The 9,499-nt window shown below is 41.9% G+C and overlaps 1 protein-coding gene across 2 annotated transcripts in view; it reads right to left on the bottom strand.

The window, feature by feature from the left end:
- The window catches only part of ABCA1 (ATP binding cassette subfamily A member 1), a 138,657-nt gene extending 129,951 nt beyond the window's left edge, over positions 1 to 8,706 (bottom strand). For both annotated transcript variants that reach the window (XM_023727434.1, XM_004372203.2), the window contains exon 1: positions 8,464 to 8,706. The gene's annotated coding sequence lies outside the window, so the exon portion shown is untranslated. The remainder of the gene's footprint in view (positions 1 to 8,463) is intronic.
- Positions 8,707 to 9,499: the final 793 nt, after the last annotated feature.

Below are 9,499 nucleotides of genomic sequence, written 5' to 3'. Positions count from 1 at the left end.
ATTAAATTAATAAGTATGTTGGTGTGTATCCTTCCTCTTCCAGTACCAAGATCATACCTTGCCCCAGCTAAGGTAATCTATTCCTTCTCCAGCTGGGACTGGAGAAGGGCCTGCAGGGACATTTAAACTCATTATTTTGGGCCTTCACTTTCTCTCTGCCTTTTCAATGAAAACTGCTACTTCCATCAATGCTGCCTTTGTGCCAACCTTGGATCATCTAAATACCAGATCCAATCCATTTCCAGCTGCCATCCCTCAGGGACTTGCTTCTTCAAGAAAATGAGCAAGGTTTGACTCTTGGCAAAAACAATTATTCCCAATCTGGCATCCTACAGAAATTTTTCAAAGCAAGACTGAACAGGGATATGAAACCCAAATAACTTAGCAGTTTCTTATCCCTTCTCCTTTTCTTTTTCCTAGTCCTAATCTATCATGATCTCTGAAACAACAAATTCAAATTCAGGACAATGCTTCAGTAAGCTTTGTGTCTTGCCCACCTATCCTAATGAGGGTCTCCAAGATATTTAGAGGAATCCTTATAAGGTAGAGTCCCATTCTCATCTTAGGATGATGGCACTGTTGCTGTTTTCTTGAAGGATGAATGAGTCTCATGAGTCTATTAGCATTTCTTTTTATCACATATTGACTTACGTATATGTAGATATCCGTGTATATGCATATGCATAAGGAGTAAAACCTATACCCAAAATGGAGATGTCCAGAATGGAGAATCCAAATGAATATGTTTCAGAGAGATTTCTCAAATGGTGAATCAGTGGCAAGAACAGTATCTCCCTGCTCACTCTATTATGTTTGCTCTATTGAAATTTACTGAATTGAACCAACTCCTCCTTCCTTTGCATTTCAGACAAGAATATCCTTGTGATTAAAGGCTTCATCCACCTGGTATGGATAAAGGCATTTTTAACAGCTTTCTCTTTTCTACCTTCCTCTCTTGTCATAGTTTTCCTTTTTCCCATCGCTATCCTGATCTGGAATGCTCTTCTGCATTCCCTGGGCGTTTCTTCTCTACCGCTCAAAACCCACATAATCTATTGCACTCATGCTGAGCATATCCCTTAGAACATGCCTCTGGCCAGCTCTGATCAAAGAATAGGTAATGATTATCCTTTCTTCTAAATACAGACCTGAGTTAGAGGGTATTAAAGCTCGAAGAGCCCTTAAAAGTCATGTAGTTCAGCTTCTTTCATTTATAGACCAAGAATCTAAATCTCAGAAAAGTAAAATGATCTGTCCTACGTTGCTTGGTACTTAGTGGGTTTCTAGGGTACATGAACACCCTATAATTATATGTAAAATTTGGAGTGTATATGTCATTTTCTATTTTTTCTGAAGAGATAATCTATAGCTTTCATGATATCCTTAAGGGAGTCAGTAATCCCCTCCCCAAAAAAGTGGTAAGCACTGATGTTTTATATATACAGTAAAACCTGAGAAAGTCGGAACCTGTGTAAGGCAGAAACCTGTCAGAGACGGAAAACTCAAATATTTTCCACTAAAACGAGCAACAGAAAAGTGGTAAGACTTCACCCTGTCAAAGGTGGGAAACTTGCAAGACCCAGAAAAACAAGGCAGTCCCGTGGAGTTCTGGCTCTCACGGTTTCACTGTGTAACCGTTGATATATATAAACACTTGAACTAAAACATAGTTGTTCCAAGTTTGAATTGCAAGATAAAATTAGTGATCTAGTGTAAAAATGGAACCTAATTCAGTAACTATCACTGTCATCACCCAGCTTTCCATGCCTAAAGACATCAGTGTAGGTAATATGGGATGAAAACAACTTGAGGAAGAGGTAAACAGAAAACCAAAGCTTTTATAATCAATGAAACACCGGTATAAAATAAATAGTATTAACCATGTGCCAAGCATCGTCTTATATGCTTTACCTTTCGTTCGTGCACACACACATACACACACACAGATAACTATTTTACAGATGAGGAAACTGAGGTAAAGAGAAATCAGCAACTTGCAGGTACCTATTAAGTGACAGGACCAGAATTTCTGTCTATGTGTATTTGACTCTGATACCCATGCTCTTTTTCACTGATATCTCCAAGCTATGCACTTCAAGATGTCCTGATACTAATAATATATTCTATTAACTTACTTAGGGAAAACTAGATTCCAACTCATAGCAACTCTGTAGGACAGAGTAGAACTGCCCCACTGGAGCAGCTGGTGGATTCAAACTGCAGACCTTTTGGTTAGCAGCCTGGTTAGCAGCCGTAGCTCTTCACCACTGCTCCACCAGGGCTCCTATTAAATACTAGTTATCATAAAACATCTACACTTCAAGATAAGCCAGATAAAATTCTTTGACTTCCAAATGCTTCTTAGAAGTTGGAATTTGGCACAGAAAATGTTGCATAGCGTTTTAAACACACATACATGTATATAAAAGTAGATTTAATGCATATGAAGTTATTTTGTTTAAGTTTTTAAATCTGTAAATAACTTGGTAAGTAATCTCATTCTTACTAATAAACAAATCAAAATACTTCAGTGTGTGACTGTTCCTCAAATCACAGCTGCCTCAAATAGGGAAATGAAACTGAAGAAAAGTAGAATTGTTTGTTGTACAAAAAGTAATCTGCTAAACGTCACTAAATGGTACACTTTCAAATGGCTAATTTTATGTAATGTGAATTTCACCTCAATAAAAAAGTAATCGGCCTAAACAATTTAAGTACACACTAAAATTTCTCAATCTTACCATAAATCTAGCCTTAACTAGTTATTTCTTATATAATTCCACTTATAATACTTTTCTGTGGTCATCATCTCATCTTAAGTAGTCTTTCAGAATAAGGAAAAAACACAAGGCTCCCATTCTTTTTGTCTGACTTGTTCAAGTCAGCATTTACGGAACCCTTCCGTATTAAGGGAGATGTAACAGAAGGACTACGGAGAATGATTCAAAGACCTCCCCCCAGAGAAGCATACACTCAACAAGAAGACAGATAGAAAAAATTACAGAAGTTCAAGTCCACCAAGAGGTGCCTCAGAAGAAAGGCCTGGCAATCTACTTCCAAAAAATCAGCCATTGAAAACCCTGTGGAGCACAGTTCTACTGATATACATGGGGTCATTATGAGACAGCAACTGGTTTTTGTAACTAAAAAAATAAAATACATGACACAAATAGTGGTAAAATCCAAGTCCTACAGGAGTAAAAAGAAAGGAATAATTAATTTTATCTAGGTGATGGGAAGGAGGAGTGGATCCAGGAGAGCTTTGTGAGGACCGTGGTGTTGAAATTAGGTTCTTAAAGAATGTTAGCAAATGCTAGAATTCTTTTTCCAAATGGAGGATGGTAGGATTTCAGTCTTTATTTTGTTTTAGGAACTAATGTGATACTCCTCCATTGTTAGAGTAAATACTCTTTGCTCCGATACAGTTTAGGGTCTCACAGAATGCAAAGCAACTGAGGGTGCCATCTGAAAGCAATTTTACATATGAAAATTTCATTCTCTGGCTTCATGTATTTCTAAAGTGCAATTTACCAATAATATCGATGCTGGTTACCTATCGAGGGAACTATGTTCAGGCAAAAACATCCGTTTTTGCCATTTGCTAGTATTTCATTGAGGTGTAAGCTGAACATAAAGAAAACAAAAATCCTCACAACTGGACCAATAAACAACATCATGCTAAATACTGAAGTTGTCAAGGATTTCATTTTACTTGGATCCGCAATCAACACCCATGGAAGCAGCAGTCAATACATCAAAAAACACACTGCACTGGGCAAATGTGCTGCAAAAGACCTCTTTAAAGTGTTAAAAAGCAAAGAGGTCACCTTGAAGACTAAGGTGTGCCCGACCCAAGCCATGGTGTTTTCAAATCCCTCATATGCATGTGAAAGCTGGGCAATGAATAAGGAAGACTAAAGAAGAACTGACACCTTTGAATTGTGATACTGGCAAAGAATATTGAATACCATGGACTGCCAAAAGAAGAAACAAATCTGTCTTGGAAGAAGTACAGCCAGAATGCTCCTTAGAAACAAGGATGGTGAGACTTGTCTCACGGACTTTGGACATGTTATCAGGAGGGATCAGCCCTGGAGAAGGACATCATGCTTGGTAAAGTAGATGGTCAGTGAAAAAGACAAAGACCCTCAATGAGATGGACTGACACAGCGGCTTCAACAATGGGCTCAAGCATAACAACGACTGTGAGGCTGACGCAAGACCAAGCAGTCTTTCGTTCTGTTGTACGTACAGTTGCAATGAGTCCGAAGCAACTCGAACGCACCAAACAACAACAAGCATTTCTTTCGTCAAAAATTTGATTTTTTGATCAAGACTTTACCATGGGATTGGTAATCTCAGGGAAACCAAACTGCCTGAGATGTAACTTCAGCTCCATGCTTACAAACTCTGTGATCAGGTTACTGAACCTATCTGTATCTCAGTTTCCCCAACTGTAAAATGAAGACAATAGTAACCACCACACACGTAAAATGCTTAGAACAATCGGCAACATACAATAAATCAACAATAAATGTAACTGTTTTTAACTAAGAAGAAACTTTTTCTGAGTTTATTTCTAATTGTACATCAGTTAATAAGAAAAACAGCTTCCCATTCTATTTCACTTTTATAAAGTTACCTTTGACACTTTTATTCACTCTTAGAGAGGGATACCTTAAGAAAAAGCTAAACTTGACTTCTAGACAGTTAAGGCAGTAACAGAGAAATAGCTTATTTCAAAAGGTCCACAACACCATTAGGGACAGGACAAGTGGAAATTAACTGTATTATAATCAATTTTTTAAAAATTCACTGAAGTTAGGATTAACAGCTAAACTAACTCTCCTCCCTCCTCCCTGTTTTTTTTTCAGTTCTTTCTACTTTTACAGCCAAATACCCTGACATTTCATTTTCTATATATCATACAGGAAAACATGTTGAGATCACAGGCCTACTCACAAATATCTGACTAAAACATCAGTAAGGTTTTCATTTTAAACTGAGTAAAGAAATTAGAGTTGAGTAAATTTTATTGTCTGTTCTTTCCATAGTGTTGCAATCCCTATGCAACCAAGGTCTCAACAAGCTGAAGAGAACTTGGCTAGCCATCTTACAAAATAAGGGAAATAAGACAACAGACTGTAGATTCTGGTAAGGACTACGGCAGATAAATGTACAGAACACAGTAAGCATCCTCAGAAAGTTCCCTGCTCTTAGCAGCTGAAATTGTACCACCTCACTGCATAAAGTAAAGACTCTGAAGCCTACATGCCTGAGTTCAACTCTTAGCTCTGCCACTTGTGAGGTGTGTGATCAGGGACAAGTTAGTTAACCTCTCAGTTTCTTAATTTGCAAAATGGGGGGAAAAATGGGCTTGTTGTGGGGGATTATATTTGAAACGTATTTAGAACAGTGCTTGGAACATCATGCTATAAAAGTGTATATGTAGGAATGTATGTACACATATATGCTATATATGTGGCATATATATAGTTACATAAGCTAAATAAATAAAAAGTGATAACTTTGGCATTACGTTCATTTCCACGTGAAGAGATGAAGATGTCTTAACTTTAGTTTAGGACCTCTCCCAGCATGGTTAAATAAAATCAGTTTCCAGAAAGTACCTTTTAAAATTGATACTTGAGTAACTGACCATCAGAAGCATTACATCTGCGTTATTTCTTTAATACCTAGATGGTAAATAAAAATGGATTTGGATTTGAGAGTATTTTAGAAATGCAAAAACCACCTGCCCATTGGTATTTTCTAGGTATCCAAAAGGTCCACAATTAAGAAGTTTAAGGGAATGTCCATTTAATTATTTTAGGAGTTAAATAATGAAATAACAAAGATATTAACAATTTGCTGTTAATATGAAGATAGCATAAACAACCTGGTTTACGTGTGGAAGAATCTCTAAAAAAAAAAGTTAAATGGAAAAATACTTCAACTCCTCTCCATATAAGGTAAGTACTTCAAAATATAATTAAAAAGCTGAGTAGCTGAGTTTCATTCATTTTTAATAATGTTTGCATTGGGACTTCTTTGAGCAGAGGTACAAAAACAACAAAGCCTTAATCACCCTTTTCCGATCTTAGATTAATGCATTTTCTCATATAAACTATAAATATGCTTTAGTCAAAATGTGTCCAGGGCCCACTATAAACCTGCATTTACAAGTAAACTGAAATACTTATAAACTTCGAGATTTCAAATGTTCATCTGGAGATGAGACTCTCATATGACAGTCATCTGGTCACAGATATGTCATTCAGAAACACAAGCCTAGTCCATATACGTATGTACGTATGTATGTATACACACATATATGCTATATATAAGTGGACATAGAACAGCTTTTCAATTATAACTAATTTAATCCCATTTATTGTCCCCATTTTGCAGATTAAGAAACTGAGGTTAACTGGTGAATTACTCTGACTACAATAGCAATTCTTGTCCCTTACATGGACTGCGGTCAACACTAAAGCTGGCAACCTCCTTTCCTTTTTCCCTGGTCCCCTGGACCCTCCTGCTTGTTCTCAAGCAGATACTGATTTGCTCTGTGTATCCAGTGCTTTGAAAAAATCCCTATCACGACTTATTTTAAAGGTTTTATGGCAGCACTTGGGAAATAGGCTTAAACTTAGAACTTGAAAAAAATATACTGCTGTGAAGAGGTTCTATTCCGGAATGTTCTCCATGCTTTCACACCTTCTTTGATTTGGGAGAAGTTTCTCAAGAGAGTGATGGAAACAACAGAAAGCCCCCATTATTTTTGTGGTGGACATGAGAAAAATAAGTTGAAAAAAAAAGGAGAGATAAGAAATCGAGTACCTTTTTAGTTGGCATTTAAGTTTTGTCTGAAAAGAAGATCAAAACTTAGTCTGAGGCCCAAATTACTGGTAAACGAACCAGTAAAACTCCACTTTTGTACTTGGGGGAAAATGGGGGGGGGGGGCAGCGGAGAGAATAAGCCACAGAAGAAAAGTAACTTGCTGATTTTCTTCACCCAGGAAGCTTTCAAAAATATCAAATTTGTCATCTATTATACGCATGTATACACCACCCACTCACTCTGTGAGGTGTGGTTGAAAAGTCTTCTTGGGTTTTAAAAGCTGACGGTATGAATGATGAAAAGACAACAGCCTATTACTCTTACAGTGTCAGACACTTTCTTGCTTTTTTGTTTTCTTTTTTCTTTTTAAGATCTTGCTTATTTCACGCTTTCTTATCAGAACGGTAAGTGCTGAAAAAAGAGGCAACCACACAACTACTCTTGGGGTCTACGCCCCAAGAACCTTCTCTGATGCAGCAACAGTCTGGAAGTTGATAAACACGCTAACGCTAAACAACCAGACCGGCTTTCGCCTGAACTCCCAGGATTTCCTCCAGTCCGTAACCACCCTTTTAGTGGGAACCCAGGGCGGTGAAGCCTCACAAAGCCCGGCCCTGCGTGGGGCCATTCCCAGTCCGCCCGGCCAGGAGGCGCTGCGGGCTAGTTCCCAGGGGCCGCCAGTGGCCCGCGCCCTAGCTCCCGCTCTCCGCGGAGCCCAACCCCGCGGCGGAGCTCCGAGTTCTACACCGCCCGCCGGGGTTATTCCCGGTCATTCCGCTGCACAGTCTCGCCCCAGCTTCCCCATCCGTGCCCGACCTAAGGTTGACCCAAGAGACGAGCAGAAAAGGGCAGGAAGATTGGGGGGTGTGGGTCACCCCAGCTCCGGGTTTCCGCGGGTTCTTTTCTCTATAACTCTTCTGTTTTTAAAAGGAGCAAAACCAGTTCCCTCGGTGCGCTAGGGACACCAGCTCCAGTGCGCGCATGGGGACTGTAGGCAGAATCCCAGGTCAAAACAAAGCCCCCGGAGCAAGCAATCACACAACGGACCCCGTTTGGAACACATCTTACCCGAGTTCTTAAGGAACAAGGGCGCGCCGCTCCAGTCTGGGGGCGCACGGGGCCGATCCCCGGGTCAGTATCCAACTCAGACCAGTTTCGCAAGGATGGAGAGAGCCCAGGAGCTGGCATTTGTCCCGGTGGGCGCGGGCCGACCCGCAGCCAGAGGGGTTTCCAGCCGGCTCAGGCGCTCCCGAACAAAGGGAAGCGGTCTGTGCCAGAGTGCTACTTTTCTCCCGCCCCCGGCAGCGGCGCCCCCAGCACGCCCTGGACCCACCGACCCCACTGTTCACGAGGAACTGCTCCCCAGGTCTCCACGCCCGGAGATGCTCCTCGAGCTCCACGGCCGAACAAGCCCGAGCACAGGAGCGTCGCGTCCCAGGGTCGCCAGAGCTCATCCTAGGACGTCCCCTCCCCATTTACACCGCCCCCACTCCACTTTCGTTGCAAGAGCTGGGGATGAGGGTGTCCCGACCAAAGTTCCCGAAACCGAGCGCTTCCCAAAGCTTCCTCGGCCCCTACACACACAAAAAAAACGCCCAAGTCAAGGGATAGCCTCTTACCTGTTTTCCACTTTTGTGCCTGCGTCTCTTTCCCCCACCCCTTAATAAACCCTTCCTGAGAAAGGGGAAAAAAAGAAGAAAATGAGCAAAGCGCCCCAAAAAACTGGCTCTGGAGGCCCGGGTCCTGCGGCACCCCTGCCCTGCCCACACGCTGCCAGGGAAAGAAGTGTCCGCTCGGCTCGACTTATCCCGGCCCCACTCACTCTCCTTCGGAATTACGGGTTTTTTGCCGCGACTAGTTCCTTTTATAGATTCGGCTCCGCCGAGCGCAGGGGTTACTATCGGTCAAAGCCTGTTCTCTCCCTCCTCCCCCGCCCCCCTTCCCGGCCTCTGTTTATGTAGTTCAGTCACTCAGCAGAAAGCACGTGGAGCCGGGGCCCGCCCCTTAAACGGGCGACGTCCCGCCGCTCCCGGCCGGGCCTGGGCGGGTTGGGGGCGGGGGTGCTAGCCTAGGACGCGCAGAAAAGCCGAGCTTGGGGATGCGCCAGGACTCTCCAGCCTGCGTTTTGGGCAACACTAGTAGAAATCGCTTCCTCTAAGTTTGCGCTTTCCGCAGTTTTTTTTTTTCTTTGTTAGTTTACTCAGTCCGAGAAATTGAGGGAGAGAGAGCTTGAGGCAGAAACCCTTCAAGATGCCAACACTTTTTAGTCTTTCAGACAGTCCCCTGGATTGCAGGCTGTTTTTGTTTTCCACCTCAAACTTGACCATAGGTGTTCAGTAGTCGACCTACTGTACTGCCTTTGAGATTCTCGGCCTTGACATCCAGGTCTCTAGCGAAAGCCAGTGAAAAATCACTTGCTCCTTTTCTTGGTATATTAGTGGGGAGAGGGGGGAACAAAAAACGGAACACTGTAGACCGGCCCCTTTTTATTTCATCGCTTTGATCAGCACCTGTGTAATAAATACATTGTTGTTGTAGCTAGGTGCCGTGGAGTCGGTTCTGACTCGTAGAGACCCTATAGGACAGAGAACTGTGCCATAGGGTTTTCAAGGAGCGGCTGGTGGATTTGAACTGCTAACCTTTTGGTTAGCCGCC

This window comes from Trichechus manatus, unplaced genomic scaffold, assembly GCF_000243295.1.
Source record: "Trichechus manatus latirostris isolate Lorelei unplaced genomic scaffold, TriManLat1.0 scaffold00016, whole genome shotgun sequence".
NCBI classification, from domain to species: Eukaryota; Metazoa; Chordata; class Mammalia; order Sirenia; family Trichechidae; genus Trichechus; species Trichechus manatus.
The sequence above is the reverse complement of the archived record's forward strand: the minus strand, read 5'-3'. Positions and strand labels throughout refer to the sequence as shown.